The sequence below is a fragment of the Triturus cristatus genome, chromosome 3_1 (genome assembly GCF_964204655.1).
Source record: "Triturus cristatus chromosome 3_1, aTriCri1.1, whole genome shotgun sequence".
In the NCBI taxonomy this organism is placed as follows: Eukaryota; Metazoa; Chordata; class Amphibia; order Caudata; family Salamandridae; genus Triturus; species Triturus cristatus.
This window is the reverse complement of record NC_140583.1, coordinates 58,377,110-58,396,515: the sequence shown is the minus strand read 5'-3', so window position 1 is coordinate 58,396,515 and position 19,406 is coordinate 58,377,110. Positions and strand designations below refer to the sequence as shown.

Here is a 19,406-nt window from a genome sequence, read left to right as displayed (position 1 = left end):
CTGAGTGAGTTTCTGAAAAGTTTCAGCGCTCCGTCCATCATCGCCTGGTGTTTGCTGCCGTGCATAGCACCTATAGCCAGTCTATTGATTCACCCCTCTGCAGTTTACATGCTTAGCTGCCATGCGTGACACCTTTAGCCAGTCCTCTGTTTCATCCCACTGTAGTTTACATGCATAGTTACCATGCGTGACACCTTTAGCCAGTCCTCTGTTTCATCCCACTGTAGTTTACATGCATAGTTACCATGCGTGACCCCTATAGACAGCCATCTGTTTCTTCCCACCGCAGTTTACATGCTTAGCTGCCATGCGTGACACCTTTTGCCAGTCCTCTGTTTCATCTCACTGTAGTACACCTGCTTAGCGGCCGTGTGTATTTCTGTTAACCACCAGCCCTCTGTTTCATCTCACCGCAGTTTACATGCATAGTTGCCATGCGTGACCCCTATAGACAGCCATCTGTTTCTTCCTGCCGCAGTTTACATGCTTAGCTGCTGTGTGTGACACCTTTAGCCAGCCCTCTGTTTCATCCCACTGTAGTTTACATGCATAGTTGCCATGTGTGTCCCCTATAGACAGCCATCTCTTTCTTCCCACCGCAGTTTACATGCTTAGCTGCCATGCGTGACACCTTTTGCCAGTCCTCTGTTTCATCCCACTGTAGTACACATGCTTAGCGGCCGTGTGTCATTCTGTTAACCACCAGCCCTCTGTTTCATCTCACCGCAGTTTACATGCATAGTTGCCATGCATGACCCCTATAGACAGCCATCTGTTTCTTCCTGCCGCAGTTTACATGCTTAGCTGCTGTGTGTGACACCTTTAGCCAGCCCTCTGTTTCATCCCACTGTAGTTTACATGCATAGTTGCCATGTGTGACCCCTATAGACAGCCATCTCTTTCTTCCCACCGCAGTTTACATGCTTAGCTGCCATGCGTGACACCTTTTGCCAGTCCTCTGTTTCATCCCACTGTAGTACACATGCTTAGCGGCCGTGTGTCATTCTGTTAACCACCAGCCCTCTGTTTCATCTCACCGCAGTTTACATGCATAGTTGCCATGCGTGACCCCTATAGACAGCCATCTGTTTCTTCCTGCCGCAGTTTACATGCTTAGCTGCTGTGTGTGACACCTTTAGCCAGGCTTCTGTTTCATCCCACTATAGTTTACATGCTTCACGGCCATGTGTGATGCTGTTATCCAGCCCTTTGTTTCATCCCACTGCAGGTTACATGCTTCACGGTCATGTGTGACGCTGTTAACCAGCCCTTTGTTTCATCCCACTGCAGTTTACATGCTTCACGGTCATGTGTGACGCTGTTAACCAGCCCTTTGTTTCATCCCACTGCAGGTTACATGCTTCACGGTCATGTGTGACGCTGTTAACCAGCCCTTTGTTTCATCCCACTGCAGTTTACATGCTTCACGGTCATGTGTGACGCTGTTAACCAGCCCTTTGTTTCATCCCACTGCAGGTTACATGCTTTACCGTCATGTGTGACGCTGTTAACCAGCCCTTTGTTTCATCCCACTGCAGGTTACATGCTTTGGCTTAGCAGGGCAGGACCATATTCCCAGAATGCCAGGCTCCGTAGTGAAATAGCGCAGACTGGCTGAAGGTGTCACTCCTAGGCTTGGCTCGTCATGCGTGAGTCTGAGCTGCTGGCCTTGATGTTCCTGGGCTCAGGACACTGACATCATCAGGCCAAAGTAGATGATGTCTTTATGTCTTGCGCGTTTGAGACGGGATAGGCAGGAAGGTGGGGGAGAAGAAAGGGTGTGGCCATGGAGATACATCAACCTTCGTCGAGGGTGTACCTGCACCTTTCTAACCTCCTTCTGTCCCACGCTGGGTTCTGTTTCACCCTTCCAACTACTCGAGGGTCCAGCACAGGTCGAGCATGGCTGGACCCATGCCAGAGTTCAGCATATATGTAAATGAGTTTCCTTCAAATTCATTGTATGCGAAATTGAACGGATAGCGCTTTAAGCCACTACAGAGGCGCAGCGGAGACTGCGACGTCCATGGGATATTAGTGAGCTGCAGAGACTGAGATGTCCATGGGGTATGAGTGAGCTGCAGAGACTGAGATCTCCTGAGGTATGAGTGAGCTGCAGAGACTGAGATCTCCTGGGGTATGAGTGAGCTGCAGAGACTGAGATCTCCTGGGGTGTGAGTGAGCTGCAGAGACTGAGATGTCCATGTGGTATGAGTGAGCTGTAGAGACTGAGACATCCATGGGGGATCAGTGAGCTGCTGAGATGTCTCTGGGGTGTCAGTGTGCTGCAGAGACTGAGGTGTCTCTGGGGTGTCAGTGAGCTGCTGAGGTGTCTCTGGGATGTCAGTGAGCTGCAGAGACTGAGGTGTCCATGGGGTGTCAGTGTACTGCAGAGACTGAGGTGTCTCTGGGGTGTCAGTGAGCTGCTGAGGTGTCTCTGGGATGTCAGTGAGCTGCAGAGACTGAGGTGTCCATGGGGTGTCAGTGAGCTGCAGAGACGGAGGTGTCTCTGGGGTGTCAGTGAGCTGCAGAGACTGAGGTGTCTCTGGGGTGTCAGTGAGCTGCAGAGACTGAGGTGTCTCTGGGGTGTCAGTGAGCTGCTGAGATGTCTCTGGGGTGTCAGTGAGCTGCAGAGACTGAGATGTCCATGGGGTTTGAGTGAGCTGCAGAGACTGAGATCTCCATGGGGTACTAGTGAGCCCCAGGGATGAGGGTACAGGACAAACACACTCGGCTGTCACCCTTTCCCCTCCCTATATTTGAGTAGAACGAAGTGTAAACCAGGGGGGTGAGCGAGGCCTGACCTCCTGTTTTGACTTCAGTCTTTGCCACAGGTTACTGACTGGGTGGGCGTGGCCTGGACTGGTCAGGCGGGGCCGCTACTTGTAAATAAATCTGTGCTGACGGCTTTGCTATTTGTTGAAAGAATAATTTAACAGTAAATGTGCCATTGAGTGCTTTCATTTTACTTATGCAAATTATACATAAATGTATGTTTTTTTTTTTTTACCCCGTTCACAGCCATAGTGTTTTTTCTTTAAATAAAAAAAAGAGAAACTCCATGGGGCAAAAAAAAAGAGTCTGGGGCATTTCAATTAACACTTCTAGATAATTAGCGAAAGCAACCGGCTGCTTAACCCTACGGGAACTAAAACATGTTTAAGATTAGCAGAGTGTTCGCTTGCTTGTTTTAATCACAGGGGTTAGAAAGCATTTTGGCCAAAGTAATCAAAAACATTCTTCCGTCTGCCTAGATCCCGGCTTCCCCATGTGACCACCCCGTGTGACCTTGGGTAGCTCAGTTCAACTCAGATCACTTTTTGCCAAGATTGGGTGTGTGCATACCAGAAGGAGCCCGACTGTGAATGAGGTCATTACTGCTGATGCAGCTTGTTAAAAAGAAAGAAACATATTTCCACTAAAAGGGGATTTTATATGTTTTTCCAACAGTCGCAGTCCTGGTTGCAGCGGGGTGAAGGGCGACCTCTCTCTCCTGGCGGCTGATGCCCGTCAGATTCCGGGAGCCGTGCCAGCTGGCGTGCGAGGCTCTCGCCTTCCCTTGTCCGAGGCGTGGACACAGAGCAGGTTTGTGATTCGTGTTATTTTCAGCTTGTAACACACTGTTGTGGCCCGACGCCTAGGGTCTTCGCCAAGACATCTGTGAGATCTGTAGCTCCTCCTGCCCCTCACAAGGCTGCCAGGCGCTCGTGTATAGTGCTTGGAGGCCATGCAATGGGACAGTCTATTGTATTGTTTTAGTTCTTGTATAGCGCCTTCCATACCTTGCAAAGCCTAAAGCGCTTGCTGGGTATCCTGACTGCATTATTTATATAGCGCTTCATAGGCCTGGTGAGGATTTTTGGATTTGGGTCCCGGACACCCTTCGTGGTGCAGTATTAAACAGTGTTGTTTGTAGGTTGGCCTTCATGAACCTGGTTGAGTGAGGGACATGAGGTTTGCACGTTGCGGTGCATGCACGGTACGCGTGATGTCACTGTGAACAAGTGCGGCATGCAAAGGAGAGTGTGAGAATCGGCACCCTTGTGATGCACGGACTTATAGTGAACATGATCAAATGTACGCCCTGATCTAGATGTGCAAGCAAGGGTGGAGTCCACGCGAGATGTCAGAAGAGCCATCCATTGGCGGTGGTCTTAATCCATCAGTGTAGTGGGATATAGAATCCGCCCAGGAGCGTCAGAGGACCCACCCGATGAAGGTACTGATGACCCACCCGATGAAGGTACTGATGACCCACCGATGAAGGTACTGAGGACCAACCTGATGAAGGTACTGAGGACCAACCTGATGAAGGTACCGAGGGCCAACCCGATGAAGGTACCGAGGGCCAACCCGATGAAGGTACGGAGGACCCACCTGATGAAGGTACGGAGGACTCACTTGATGAAGGTACTGAGGACCGAACCCGGTGAAGGTACTGAGGACCGAACCCAGTGAAGGTACTGAGGGCAACCCTATGAAGGTACTGAGGGCAACCCTATGAAGGTACTGAGGGCAACCCTATGAAGGTACTGAGGGCAACCCTATGAAGGTACTGAGGGCAACCCGATGAAGGTACTGAGGGCAACCCGATGAAGGTACTGAGGACCAACCCGATGAAGGTGGAGAGGAACAACCCAATGAAGGTACCGAGGCCCACCCGATGAAGGTACCGAGGCCCCACCCATTGAAGGTACCGAGGACCCACCCGATGAAGGTACCGAGGGCCCACCCGATGAAGGTACCGAGGGCCCACCCGATGAAGGTACTGAGGACCCACCCGTTGAGCGTTCCGAGGACCCACCCGATGAAGGTACCGAGGACCCACCCGATGAAGGTACCGAGGACCCACCCAGTGAAGGTACCGAGGACCCACCCGGTGAAGGTACCAAGGACCCACCCGGTGAAGGTACCGAGGTCCAACCCAATGAAGGTACTGAGGGCCAACCCGATGAAGGTACTGAGGGCAACACGATGAAGGTACTGAGGGCCAACCCGATGAAGGTACTGTTAAACCACCGGGGGCAGTACTATCTCACATCTGCCCAGGAGCGACAGAGAGCCCGCCCGTTGAAGGTACTGAGGGCCTACCAGATGAAGGTACTGTTAAAGCACCGGGGGGGGGGGGGGCAGTACAATGTCACATCCACCCAGGAACAATAGAGAGACCACCCGATGAAAGCCCCTTTACACCCCACAAGGGAGTTTTCTATGAAGCATACCAGGAGCGGCACACGGCGCACCCCTTGGAGGTGCTAGAAAATCATACAGTTTTATACATATTTTAGGCCCAGCATGCATTGTGATTGATAACGATTAATAAGGACATCAGGAGCGAAACACGTGTCAGGCTCAGTGCACAGGAATTCAAAATAAATCTCACGGAGCGGACGGCTATCATTCAGCAGGAGGTCAGGAGGTCATCTGTCCTGGCCGCGAGACAGTAATGCTTCATTTGGGGTCTTCCCTGACTGACCCTGGTGAGCAGCTTCCCTTCTGTCCGTCCCCCTTCTAGGCGCAAACACACTTCTTCACAACCCTTCCTTACTGAACCTTGGTCCCAAACCCTTAGTCCGAGAGCCCCGTTTCCAAAACGCCCCCTCTTAGAGTTATTGCTGGACGAGGGCAGAGTCGGGTGGATGCTCTGCAGCTCGGCTCCCAAAAGACAGCTCCATCACCAGGGAGTCACTGGGAGAAGCCCTTGGCTCGCCTGCTGCTTCCAAGATCCATCCCCCGTAGTCAGCTAGGTTTCAAGTTTCATCCTCGGCATTCTGAAACCGTACAGATTTGTGCGTGGAAGACGCATGTTTAGGTCAAAGCCTAGCAGACCGCGCAGCTGTCTGGTTTGCTGGAGACATCTTGGGGACGTTCGGAAAGCCTCCCCGGGAATGCGTTCTCACCGGTGCTTACCTTTGGCTTTGTGGTTTGTAACTCACATTTTCTGGCTTTCTATTTGCTGGCTTTATTTGTTTGAGGCCGTCCAGCGTAAGTTCGTCCCTCCCAAGCAGCTAAGTCTTTTCACACCAACTCTCCTTGTATTTTTCCATGATTGCTCCTTTCTGTAAACATTACTGTAAATCTAGTTATTATCTCGCCACATTTACTGTGCATTCGCAGAGAGGTGTCAAATGTCAGGCTCTGTCTTCCAGGAAGCTTGGTGTTCACTTTTCTTCCTCTGACTTCAAAGTAAGAAGATTCGTGTGACAATCTCGCTGAATACTGAGGGTCGGAAAGTGTTTTTTTTTTTCGAGGCACAGAACAAAATTTACATGAATTTGGTAATTATTTTACAATATATAAGAATTAGGAGCACAAGCACATTTTTGTTAATTCTGAAGTGTGTTAGAAATAAAGAATTTAATATGATAAATAGAAATCAATACACTAGGTGATGTCACTGCCACATTATTGTTTGTGAGTCGGATAGATACATTATTAAAACTGTATGTCTGTGCAGATCCAATGGTCGTTTCAATTGAAAATGTGCTGTCTGCAATGTCAGCGCACTAACAAACCATGCATACTTTACTTTACGCCTCTCCACTCTCCTCTGCACCACTTCCCACCACTGCACTCTACTCTGCACCACTCCACACCACTGCACTCTACTCTGCACTGTTCCACACCACTGCAATCTGCAAAACTGCACGCTACTCTGGGCCACTCTACTTAATGCACTCTACACCACTCGCGCCTAGGCCACTCCAATCTACTCTGCACAGCTCCACTTTATGCAACTCTTCTCTATGCCACTCTGCAACACTGCACTCTATGCCAGGACCAGCTTTAGCACTGGTGACGCCTGGTGCCACAATCTTTTTTGATACTCACCCCCCCCCCCCCATGACCTCCTCCTCGCATTCCCTCACTATCACCCGGCAAAAGTGCCCCACATCTCTCTATAGCCCCTCTCTCCAATATATTCAATTTTTTTTAAAGCGCTGCCAAAGGCAGGCTTTACTAATCCACTCAGCTATCCACATAAAATATTTGCAGCAGGCATAGTAGCCCTCTGTGCTACTTTACAGTGAGTCAAAACTGACACTAGACATAACTGCGATTTCTCTCTCTAGCAGGAACATTAATCTCAAGAGTTACTTTGATATTTTTATTGCTGCCGGAAAGCTAGACCCACGAGGAACTCTGCAGCAGGTGCTTTTAAATAATAAGTTATTGCTAAACACAGCGCCCCCCTAAAGTAGCACCTTTTTGAAAGGTTCCCTGGGGATACGTCAAACAGTGCCAATGTTAGTATCAACACAAAAGCACTATATATATATATATATATGTATATGCCAAATTAAATGATCTACTTTCAAACGGGGTGTCCGAGTGTCTCCTTGGTATTAAGGGGAATTTGTGGAGTTTATGTGAGGAGTTCCGGTATCCTCACTCGGACCGCCCGCGACAGAAATTAATGCACCATTTGAGGAAGGATTTTTCGGGACTCCAATATCCACAATGCCTACGGTGAATGGACCGGCCCATCTGGGGGCGTGATCGGGCAGTGATTAATGGAGACCGGAGCATGTATCCATCATAGCGATGGCCTCTGAGGAAGAAAGCAGAGACTTTCGAAACACGAATGGCGAATCGCATGCTGGCTGTGTGATTGATACCACGAACTGAGCTTACCTGTATCCTGAAATTAAAAGCTTGCCACCTTGTGTGTGCATTCGAGTGCTTCTCAATTGGTGGGACTGGCAACAGAGCGTGGATTTATGGCGGCGACCCGGCCGTCGAGGAGCACCACCCCACGAAGATGGGGGCTAGGCGGCAGAGCATCTGTAACGCCGCTAAATGGTATGCACACAAGGAATTGAAGGCAAGCGCAGTCTGTGGTGGCCCATCCATGGGCTTGAAATGTTTCACAGAAATTAATGCACCATTTGAGGAAGGATTTTTCGGGACTCCAATATCCACAATGCCTACGGTGAATGGACCGGCCCATCTGGGGGCGTGATCGGGCAGTGATTAATGGAGACCGGAGCATGTATCCATCATAGCGATGGCTTCTGAGGAAGAAAGCAGAGACTTTCGAAACGCGTAAGGCGAATCGCATGCTGGCTGTGTGATTGATACCACGAACTGAGCTTACCTGTATCCTGAAATTAAAGGCTTGCCACCATGTGTGTGCATTCGAGTGCTTCTCAATTGGTGGGACTGGAAACAGAGCGTGGATATATATATATATATATATATATACACACAAAAAAAGAAGCAGAGAACTCTGGGTAGTGCTCAAGTTTAGGTGGAAAGCAGCTCCAGTATAGAGCCCGCTCAACACCAGCGACACTCTAGATCTGCTCACCTCAAATGTTTGCTTTTCTATCAAAGTCTTTAAGCGTAGGATTAGCACGTGCCATCCGCACCGAGATAAAAAGGGACAAAGTCTTTTGTCATTTCTACAGCAAAGTCTTAAAGCATAGGAATTGCACAGTGCTGTCCACGCTGAGCTGTAAAATGACCACAGCCTTTGTACCACTCCAGGCACAGACTAACAGCTTGGAATTGTAAAATACCATCCAAGCCAGCCTGAAAAAAAAAAAATGAAAAATATATATATATATATATTATATCTCTTATGTCCCGTTACCTGTACCCAAAAAAAACATTCTTTCTTTACATCTATCCATCCTGATTCCTAAAAAAAAAAGATACTTCCCTTTATATCTAGCACTTAATCCTAAAAACGTTTACCTTTACTCGCACCTGAACCCTAAAAAAAAGAACCTTACCTTTTTTACCTCTACCCATCCAGGAATCTTAATAAAACCATATTTTAACCTTTAAATACCTTTTTTTAATAAGATTAAAATAATGTAAAATAAAACATACTTACCTGTGTGGTAAACTGCTGTATTGCAAAAAGGTGAAAATAGCCTGCCTCGTTCTTGCCTACAATGTAGTGACCAGCCCTGTAACAACCCATGTAGTCCAATCTACATGGTATACATTGCATAATGACTGGAGGGGGTCTGTTGAATGGGTCTAGATGTATTAGTTGAAGGGCACTGGAGCTCGTCTGGGACTGGAGCAAGTCTGATCGAAGTGTCTGGCCGAGATGGACTGGAGCAGGTCTGATCGAAGTGTCTGGCCGAGATGGACTGGAGCAGGTCTGATCGAAGTGTCTGACTGAGATGGACTGGAGCAGGTCTGATCGAAGTGTCTGGCCGAGATGGACTGGAGCAGGTCTGATCGAAGTGTCTGGCCGAGATGGACTGGAGCAGGTCTGATCGAAGTGTCTGACTGAGATGGACTGGAGCAGGTCTGATCGAAGTGTCTGGCCGAGATGGACTGGAGCAGGTCTGATCGAAGTGTCTGGCCGAGATGGACTGGAGCAGGTCTGATCGAAGTGTGTGACTGAGATGGACTGGAGCAGGTCTGATCGAAGTATCTGGCCGAGATGGACTGGAGCAGGTCTGATCGAATTGTCTGACCGAGATGGACTGGAGCAAGTCTGATCAAAGTGTCTGGCCGAGATGGACTGGAGCAAGTCTGATCGAAGTGTCTGGCCGAGATGGACTGGAGCAGGTCTGATCGAAGTGTCTGACCGAGATGGACTGGAGCAAGTCTGATCGAAGAGTCTGGCCGAGATGGACTGGAGCAGGTCTGATCGAAGTGTCTGGCCGAGATGGACTGGAGCAGGTCTGATCGAAGTGTCTGGCCAAGATGGACTGGAGCAAGTCTGATCGAAGTGTCTGACCGAGATGGACTGGAGCAGGTCTGATCGAAGTGTCTGACCGAGATGGACTGGAGCAGGTCTGATCGAAGTGTCTGGCCGAGATGGACTGGAGCAGGTCTGATCGAAGTGTCTGGCCGAGATGGACTGGAGCAGGTCTGATCGAAGTGTGTGACTGAGATGGACTGGAGCAGGTCTGATCGAAGTGTCTGGCCGAGATGGACTGGAGCACTTCTGATCACATTGTCTGACTGAGATGGACTGCAGCAGGTCTGATCGAAGTGTCTGGCCGAGATGGGCTGGAGCAGGTCTGATCGAAGTGTCTGGCCTAGATGGACTGGAGCAAGTCTGATCGAAGTGTCTGGCCAAGATGGACTGGAGCAGGTCTGATTGAAGTGTCTGGCCGAGATGGACTGGAGCAAGTCTGATCGAAGTGTCTGGCCGAGATGGACTGGAGCAGGTCTGTTGAGAGAGACTGGAATGGGTTATTTGACTTAGTCTGGAGCGAGTCTGAGGGAGAGACACTGGGGTGGGTCTAATCCTAGTGGACTCAGCGGGTCTCATCGAGGTGGACTCAAGCGAGTGTGTTGAAAGGAAATCGTAGTTTGATGGCATGGACTGGAGCACAAGTAAAGAGAGTGACTGCAGCAGGTCTGTTGAAGGCAGTGATGGCTGTCATTAAAAACAAAAAAAGAAAGGGAACTGTGATGCAAGTGCAATGGGGAGGGGCCAGTGATCATGGGGGCGGGGTCAAAGGAGTTGCTAAAAACAAAATATTCTGCAACTTATTTTTTGGTCTTTCACTTTCAGGTAACTGCATATTAAATAACGCACACCTTAAATGAAAAATAAATTCAAGTTATGCTAATCAGTAGGAAATGCACTATTGAGACCTTTATCGGTTAATGCAAGTACTGTGCATGTCTGTAACCAGATAGCCACAGAACTGAATCCTCCTTGGTGCATTGGGGACTAGTGACTTGTATATTTTTAGGGCTGTGAGGTCCCAGCCCGTTACAGAAAGCACTGTGAGTATATGTCATTTTAAACTTTCACTTACACACAGTTTAAGATAGGCTGCCATAAAAGGCTGAGCATTATTTAGTTTTAAGATAAAAAAGAGTTTGCAAAATATAGATAATATTCCAGAATATACTACTCCAAAGTAGTAGATTTCGGAGTGTACCTAGTGGATTTCTTTTTTTTTTATAACTGTCCATTAAAAGCATGCACTCCACAGGTCAGTCGAAAACATTCTTCCATTGCCTCTCAAAAAGAATACATGCCTGTCGGGAAAAGTACAAGTGAACTCTGTTAATAAAAGCCAACACGCCTTCCAAGCAGCCTTTACATTTGCAGATTAACCAGCTGTGCACGTTTACATTTCTGTTGGGCAGCAGCACCCTGGCAGGACGCCTTGTTTCTTGTTGAGCTGTCTGTCCCTCCCGCAGCCGAACAGCACAGGAGACTCCCATCCCCTCCACTTCGGCTGAGGATCCTCAAATACTGTCCCAGACCACTTGTCTTTAGAGTAAAGGCAGAGGAGCGTTGTTCCTTACAGACCCCGCCCACTTTGACTTCTGGCTGAAGGGGATTGGAGCAGGTCCTCGAGCTCCTCCTACAAAATGGTGTGGAAGCTCAAGCTGCCTTCCCTCCTCATTAGGGACGAGGCTGCTGGCACAGCCAGGCCGCTAGATGTATCCTGATGCGGCAGCTTCCATGCCTTCTCCTTCGCTGTAGGGTTTATTCAGTTAACTTAGAAACAGGTGCCCCTGCTGTGTTGGGCCTTCATGAATTGTTTGCCTTGAGCCCTGCAAAAACTTCTGGCATGCTTGGGAGCCTGTGTTATTAAATGGCACTGGCCGCGCTTGGTCAGTAAGGTCCTTTGCACATGAGTGGTCCTAAAGGGGCAGTGGAAAGGGAGACAAATGCGGATTGAAATCTGACAGACACCTCACCATGCCCAACTGAAAGCACGTGTACCCACCTTTTTACTAGAAAATACATTTATTGGGGGGGTGTAACTCCCCAAACACCCCCCAGAAGCTGCACACCTGTGCACTGGAGCAGCCTGCACAGAAGGAATCCAGTACGGCTCGACTTGGGCCTACTGTTGAGGGCCAAGCCCAGGCTACAGGCTCCACTCTGGGAAGGTGGTTGAGCAGTCTCCAAGAGTCGATGGTTCATTGCTGAAACGCGCGTTGTTGCTGCATCCGCCCTAAACACATATTAATCACCGCTTGTAGTTGAAATGAAGACATAAGGCCCAAGCCATGATAAAGGCAGAGCCGTATTCACAACAGTAAGAGAGAACTCTCTGGTGCCGACATGTTAGAAAGTGTGGGATCTGCAAACTATTACTAAGTATCCTGCAGCTTTTAAGCAGACGAGCTCAGGGCCGTATTGGGTGCAGTTGTTGCTCAGATATGAATTTACCTTAAAGAAATGAAAAGACAAGCCCCTTTTGGCAAAACAGGAACAAGTTGTTTTAATTCAACGCAGATGCCAGGAGAATCTCGACAGAGTGCGTCTGAAGAAAGTGTCTCATACAAAGTTTCAGATGACAATATATACATCTCGTGAGGTACAATAAAACAGTTCTGCATTCTTGAAAGAGCATCTCTGTCATAAATTAACAGGTTTGGGCATCTGCTAAGGACAGAGATGGCTTTTGACATTTGGGAGACCTAGTGTGGGCCAGAGTCTGTGTCCAGATATCTGGTGTGGGGAGCACGTGATCACTACGTGTGGTGTATGTCGTGTCCTGATTGACTGGCTGTTCCTCTCTACATGTGTCGTCTAGCTAGTGGTATTTTTTGGGAGCATGCGCTTATTGCCAAATGTGTTCTATTGGGGCTTCTTCGTCTGTCCTGTTAGTGGTGCAACTACCCATCTGTGGGATCGATCAGGGTTTTCCCTGGGTGTGCATTTGTCTTTGGGCTAATTGAGACCCCACTTGTGACCTGTCGCTCGATAGGCGTGGGTTTGGGTTGCAGGAGTGTCTGAACACTTATCTTTGACTCTGGGTTGATGGGGAAGTTACTTGGGTGTATCTGACGGCAATGATACGAGTTCATTAGAACCCCTAAAAGTAATATGTCAGTCCTTGATCTCATTTTTACTGACATTCTCGACATTGTGCGTACAGTTGTCACAGCGTACATAGACCGTCTTTACTGATATTGATATAGTTATGCATGCCTAGATCATGGCGTATTGTGACATTGTTTCTACTGGTAACAACATTGTTATGCTTGCATGGATTATGGCATACATTGACACCGTTGCTGCCGGTATCGACACTGTTGTGAGGGCACAGATTATGACATACATTGACATTGCATATATTGGTATTGCCGTTGTTGGGCCTGCACATATTATGGTATTCATTGATATCGTATTTCCCCATTCCAATACATTTTGTTATCTGTACTTCACAGGAAGGAGCAAGCAATGCATGGCCAGTGCCTGGAAACTGAGGCTTGTCATGTAGTTGTAGGGTTGGCTCTTCAGTCCTAGCACATAGCACGGTCTCTTTATAGTATCTCTTCATTTTCAGGGTGGTTAGAGCACAGCTAAAGGTTGATCGAACCTCTGCGGTCATAACCCTCACTACCGGGTGCTATGGACGTGAAGGTGACGTCCAAGCACCTGGCACTGGAGAAACTTGTGTATATTGGAAAAAGAGTGGTTGCACCGGGTAAAATGCTGTTTTACATTAGTACGAGAATGGCATAGCTCTGGACTGACATCTATATAATATAACACACAAAGTGAATTGATTGTAATCTTTTTTATTATTTTATTTAAAAAAATATATATTTTTCTCCTTTTTATATTAGTCTTTTTATAATTTTATCTCACTTTTCTTATCTATGAATAATTGATTATTCGTACAGATTCAATTCAAACAATCTTTTTTTTGATACATGAATAAATTGCCTTTACAATTTGTGTTACACTGATTTGAAACTTGTGATATGTGCTTCTCCGGTGCCCACTACCTTCCCCCCCCAAGGCCCTGGGGGTGGTGGGAGGGGCGGGTGACGTCCTTCGATTGATGCAATTATTTTAGTAACACAGTGACGTCAGTTGCAGGACTGGCCCCCAGGAAACAGCTTCCTGGTTTCCCTGTGAGCGCAGAGAGGATGATCACAACCCCCTTATCTGTGCTCGCAAGGAATTATGGAACAAGGGAGGTGTTTCTAAAAAACCGAGAAATTCACTTTCCAGCAATACCTCTGTTATCCTGCAAAGCACCAGGTGATGTGGGAGGCCCGTGGGATGTGAAAGACCGGTGCATGCATTGGACAACAGAGGTTTTGAAAGAACGTTTTTAATTAAATTAAAAAAATATGGGCTTGTTGTGCCCCTCAACCACGCCCACTTTCGCTTCTGGGTGAAGGTCCTTGAGCTCCTGTTACAAAATGTATGTATAGGTTTTGGAACATGCCTTCCCTGTTCATTAAGGATGAGCCAGATAAAACAGCTATGCCACTAGATGTATCCTGATGCGGCAGCTTCCATACTTTCTCCTTCGCTGTAGGGTTCATTCAGTTAACTTAGAAACAGGTGCCCCTGCTGTGTTGGGCCTGCATGAAATGTTTGCCTTGAGCCCTGCTAAAACTTCGGGCATGCTTGGGAGCCTGTGTTAATAAACGGCACTGGTTGGTGAGATTGGGGGGGAGACGGGGGAGCTTTGGATTTTCCTACTATCGCACTGGCATATAAAGTTAAAATATTTATTTATTTAACAGTTTTATATAGCGCTGGCCAGACCCGAAGATATGGAGCACTTTACAGCATTGGTAGCCGGGAAATCACACAATATAACAATAGTACACATATTGACTCAAGACGCGTCGCATAATATCACTGTAATAAGCACACTGACTCGTTGCGAGGCTGGTTGAGGGAGGGGGAGATAGAGGAGGGAGTCAGGAGGAGGGTGAGGTAGTAGTCTTAAAGTCAAATGAGTCTGTGAGCTGCTGTGAGCAGGCTTCTGCGGTTGGGCTGTAGCTATCCATTCGAGAGAGATCAGTTGAGGAAGAGGTCTTTGAGCTGTCTTTTGAATTTTTAAAAAGGAGGGGGTAGTCCTGACATGAACTGGGATGGAGTTCCAGATTTTGGGTGCGTTTCCTGAGAAGGATCGAAATGCAGTTATTTGTATGCAAGTTTTCGGAGGGATGAGGAGACGAGTGTTTGTACTCCTGAGGCTCCTTGTCTGACCGGCCTTCTTGAGTTTGGAGGCCTTGTAGGCGGGTCTCCCTGTTTGCAGAGCTTTGTGAGTGAAGCAGGCAGTTCTGAAGTTAGCACGCATTTCGATTGGGAGCCATTTTAGCTCTCTGAGTGCAGGCGAGATGTGTTCATATTTCTTTACTCCGGTGACCATTCAGGCTGCCGCGTTCAGAGTTGATCTGAGGGGAGCTAAGTGAGATCTTGCTGCTCCTGTGAGGGTTGCATTCCCGTAGTCCACTCTGGACAATACCTGGGATTAAGTAGCTTGTTTGAGGTCGTTGGTAGGGATGAAGGGTTTTATTTTGTTGAGTAGTTTAAGGTCGAGGAAGGCGCTCTTTGCGGTGATCTTGAAGTGTTTGATCATGTCTAGTTTTGGATCTAGAGGGATTCCCAGCGATTTTACAGAATCAGCCAGGGTGAGATTGCAGTTAAGAGCTTCTATAGCTTTTAGCTATTCTGTGATTTGGGGGTTCTCCTCCTTGTTGGAGATGAGGAGGATTTCCGTCTTGTCCTGGTTGAGTTTTAAGTGGTTGAGTGTTAGCCAGTGTTGGACTTCTCATAGAGTGCCGTTCAGTCTCTGAATGTCATCAGTGGAGAAGGTTTCAAGATAGATCTGGGTATCGTCCGCATAGAGATGGAAAGAAATGGTTTTTATTAACGTCCGGTGCTTTCATATAGATGTTAAAAAGTTGTGGGGAGAGGACTGATCCTTGAGGGACACCCCTGTTGACTGGGAGTAGGTCAGACGAGAAGTTTTTGATTTTTATTCTTTGGGTGAGGTTCTGTAGAAAAGAGGTGAACCACTGTAAGACCACCTCTTCCACTCCTACATTTTCTTGGAGTACCTTAATGAGTAGTTTGTGGACGACCGTGTCGAAGGCTGCCGATAGGTCCAGGACTATGAGTAGGCAGCATTGGTCCATATCGAGGGACTTGTGTATATCGTCTGACGTTTAGGATCGCTTTGTCTGTGCTGGAGCCTTTTCTGAAACCCAGTTGGTGGGGGTCTAGAAGGTTGGTGCTGTCCATGTGTTGAGTAAGTTGGAGGAGAACACATCTTTCCAGGATTTTAGCTAGGAGAGGATTACAAATAAAATACATTATACAACAAGCCTTGCACATGAACGACCTTAACGAGGCATATGAAAGGGAGACAAATGCTGATTGGTAGGGGTACTAAGTGAGAGAAAACACAATATTGTGTAAAGACATTTTTGAAGACTTTCAAAGTCGAGAGGGAGAGAATGTGTGTTTTTTTTTGTCTGTATTTATGCAAACATTTCCTAATGAAATCCAACAGACACCTCACCATGCAGGCCTAAAACTATTTACCAGAAAAGACATTATTAGGAGGGTGTAACACTTCAAAGACCACTTCCCCGAAGCTATGCCCCTGGGCACTGGCACAGGCCTTAGAGAAGGAAACTGTATTTTACGGTTCGTCATCGACCTACTCAAGGCTCAGGCAGCATGCTTCACTCTGGGAAGGTGGTTGAGCAATCCCCAAGAGTGGATGGTCCCTCACTGCAACGCGCTTTGTTGCTTCCTCCACCCTAAACACATATTAATCACCGCCTGTAGTTGAAATAAAAGTTAAAGGCCTAAATCAAAGGATTGGACCATTCCCAAGGGCAAGAGAGACCTCCCTGGCGCTGACTGGTTTGGATGGTGTGGGATCTGCCCTTTACTAAGGACCCTGCAGCTTTTAAGCAAAGAGGAGTTCAGGCGTACGGGGTGCAGTTTGTCATGTGTACATCACAGGAGCATGCATAGCATGGCCAGTCTCTTGAAAGTGAGGCTCGTCATGTAGCTGTATAGTTGGCTCTTCAGCCCAAGCACATAGCACAGTCTCTATCGCACCTCTTCATTTTCGGGGCAGTTACAGCACAGCTAAAGGTTGATCCTCTACGTTCATAGCCCTCACTTCCAGGCGCTAAGGACGAGAAGGTCACGTCCAAGCACCGTGCTGGAGCAGCTTATGGTATGTGCTGCTCCAGTGCCCACTCCCCTTCCCCCCTAGCTCCCTGGGTCAGGGCAGGAGACTCTCCCGCTCATCCCTATTAGCGGGGGTGGGTCTGACGTCCTTCAACTGAGGCGATTATGTGAGTAACACAGTGACGTCAGTTGACCCGCGGAGTATGCAGCAGGATAACGAAGGAGAGAGAGACCGAGTCAGAGGATTCGCACTTAAACGACCCGCTCTCGAACGAACACTCCCTGCAGAGGAGGTTGAAGGCACTAAACAAGCAGGACCCCAGAGTTGAACAGTTGGATGGCCTCCACAAAAACATACGCCAAGGACCGCCCAATAAAACAGAAGCCCTTGTTAAGGAAACCATATATATTCCTCAAAAGAACACAGGAACAAGCTGACCCAAAGTGTCCGCAAACTTAGAGCCCTGAAAGAGACCTTCCTTGAAACACATCACAGGCCCATCATGAAGTTTGAAGCACGTTGGCGCTATTGGAAAGGGGCCAAGAGCTATCATTAATTGCTCTATCTGCACATAAAGCGGTGGATCACGGTAAATGGAATTCAGGACCATATCGTGCCACAAACTAATGCTCTGTCCCCCACCATCATAGGGCCAAGGAGTACTGACTAGCACTGCAGATTAGAGGACTAAAGTGGCCAATGTCCCACCAGCACGACAATGTAGGACCCTACATTGTACATATTCAACTAGTAATGTCATGTAATGTTTGTCGGTTTTGATTTGTTCATAATTGTAAGTAATACATGTAAAATGTTTCTTTGAATTTTTTTTAACAAAAGCAATGAAAAAAGCTATAACTCAAGTAAAGAGGACAGTTGATTCCTTTCATACAGAATCACACGAATATCTTCTTTTTAGCGTGATCTATTCAAGTGCACATATCAGTTGAAAGCCTCAACTAATTACAGGTCAAACAACAGACATTGGAAGAAACAATACTTGGGTTTCTTCCCCTAAAGAATGTTTTGATTGATGGTCTTGGAGGCATTTCCTGTTGATAAATTAAGTATTGATTCCAGTCTCCAAAGCCCATAACTGAATCACTCCCCTGGACGATACACGTCCGTTGCAGGACTGGCACCCATGAAACTGCTTCCTGGTGTTCCTGTGAGTGCACAGAGACTCAAAACAACCCTGTTCTCTGTGCTCACAGGGAATTATGCAATGAGGGAGGTATCTCTAGAAAGCTGAGAAACTCCACTTTCTAGCAATACCTCTCTTACCCGGCAAAGCACCAGGCAAACACAGTGGGATGTGATCGACCGGCGCTTCCACAGATTTTATTATAATCCTTGGGTAAGGCCAAGTGCGGTTTTCTCTCTTTTTCTTACCCACAATGCCTCGGAAACTTCAAACTTTGCCTAAAATTAATGATTTTCCTCACATTTCTGTGACCTAAATGTCCAGAATCTGCTGGAATGCACAAAATTCCTGCCACTCGGTGTTGCCACACTTCCCCCGATAAAACAGTACTCCCCTGTACTGCTCAGTGTGAGGCCTGCAACACACAAGGCCCCAAAACGCAATGTGGAAACATTGGCAAAAAGAGCAGCTAAGTCATTTGTACCTGGGCCATCCAGAGAAACCTACCAAACCCAGACATTTTTTAAAACCAGACACCCAAGGGTAGTCTTTTAGACAAGTAACTCCCATCAGACCCTACCAAGTGAATCTCCGTGGACATTGAAGGATCCTGCCTGAGGCCCATGACTGGCCTTTAAATGGAACCACACTCACCATGACTCGTGACCCCGGGAAGAAGGTGCACCAGTTAACACCACCTGCACATGGGCAGGGGCCGGCACCATGAACTTTACCCCGATTTGGTGTGCAAGGCCCTCACCAAAAAGGCCAAAGGATGTAGCAATGAACCCGGCTATAGAGGCGAGGCCACCCAACCGATGAACGCCATCATGTTCTCTAAAACTAGAGGAGCGAAAACTTAACCTAGTCAAAGTATTGCAAATTATGTAATGAAATGGAAAATAAAACAATCAAAAAGCACATTTCATTTAAACCTCAAAGATTGCCGTAATTCGATGGGATAAAACCACAAATAAGCTGGTCTCTTGACCCCTGCAGATCCAAGGGAGGCTGTTGGCTCTCAGTTGAGCGAAATGCACTAAAATGCTAACAAGAGAGATCGGGGAGAAGGGCTACAGAATGCCCAATCCTTCCATTGCCAAAAAAGGAACTGAGAGTGGTAGGACATTGGTGTAAGAAGTATATGGGTGTTTACCGCTCCAAAAAAAGGGAAAATTAAACCTGGATTAAAGATTGACCGATGTTAAAGAAATGGGTGCATGGTGACTCAGAATTTTCATGCTAAAACATTCGCTGGCCACAGATTCAGGAAGACCACCTTCTTGGGCATGGTATATGGTGCGTCATTCACAGGCCGGAAGTTGAGCCTTTGTAGTTTCAGACTGTTCATTAAACTGTTAGGTGATCAAAGCATTATAGGACACACAGCAGACTGATGCTCAAAG

General features: G+C 47.6%; 1 protein-coding gene across 4 annotated transcripts in view; it reads left to right on the top strand.

Annotated features, from left to right (window-relative positions):
• Positions 1-19,406, top strand: part of TSPAN18 (tetraspanin 18) — a 334,803-nt gene that overhangs the window by 97,211 nt on the left and 218,186 nt on the right. For 3 of the 4 annotated variants that reach the window (XM_085643447.1, XM_085643449.1, XM_085643450.1), the window contains one exon: positions 3,451-3,585. The exons of the other annotated variant lie outside the window; for it this stretch is intronic. The gene's annotated coding sequence lies outside the window, so the exon portion shown is untranslated. The remainder of the gene's footprint in view (positions 1-3,450; positions 3,586-19,406) is intronic. 4 annotated transcript variants of the gene reach the window in all.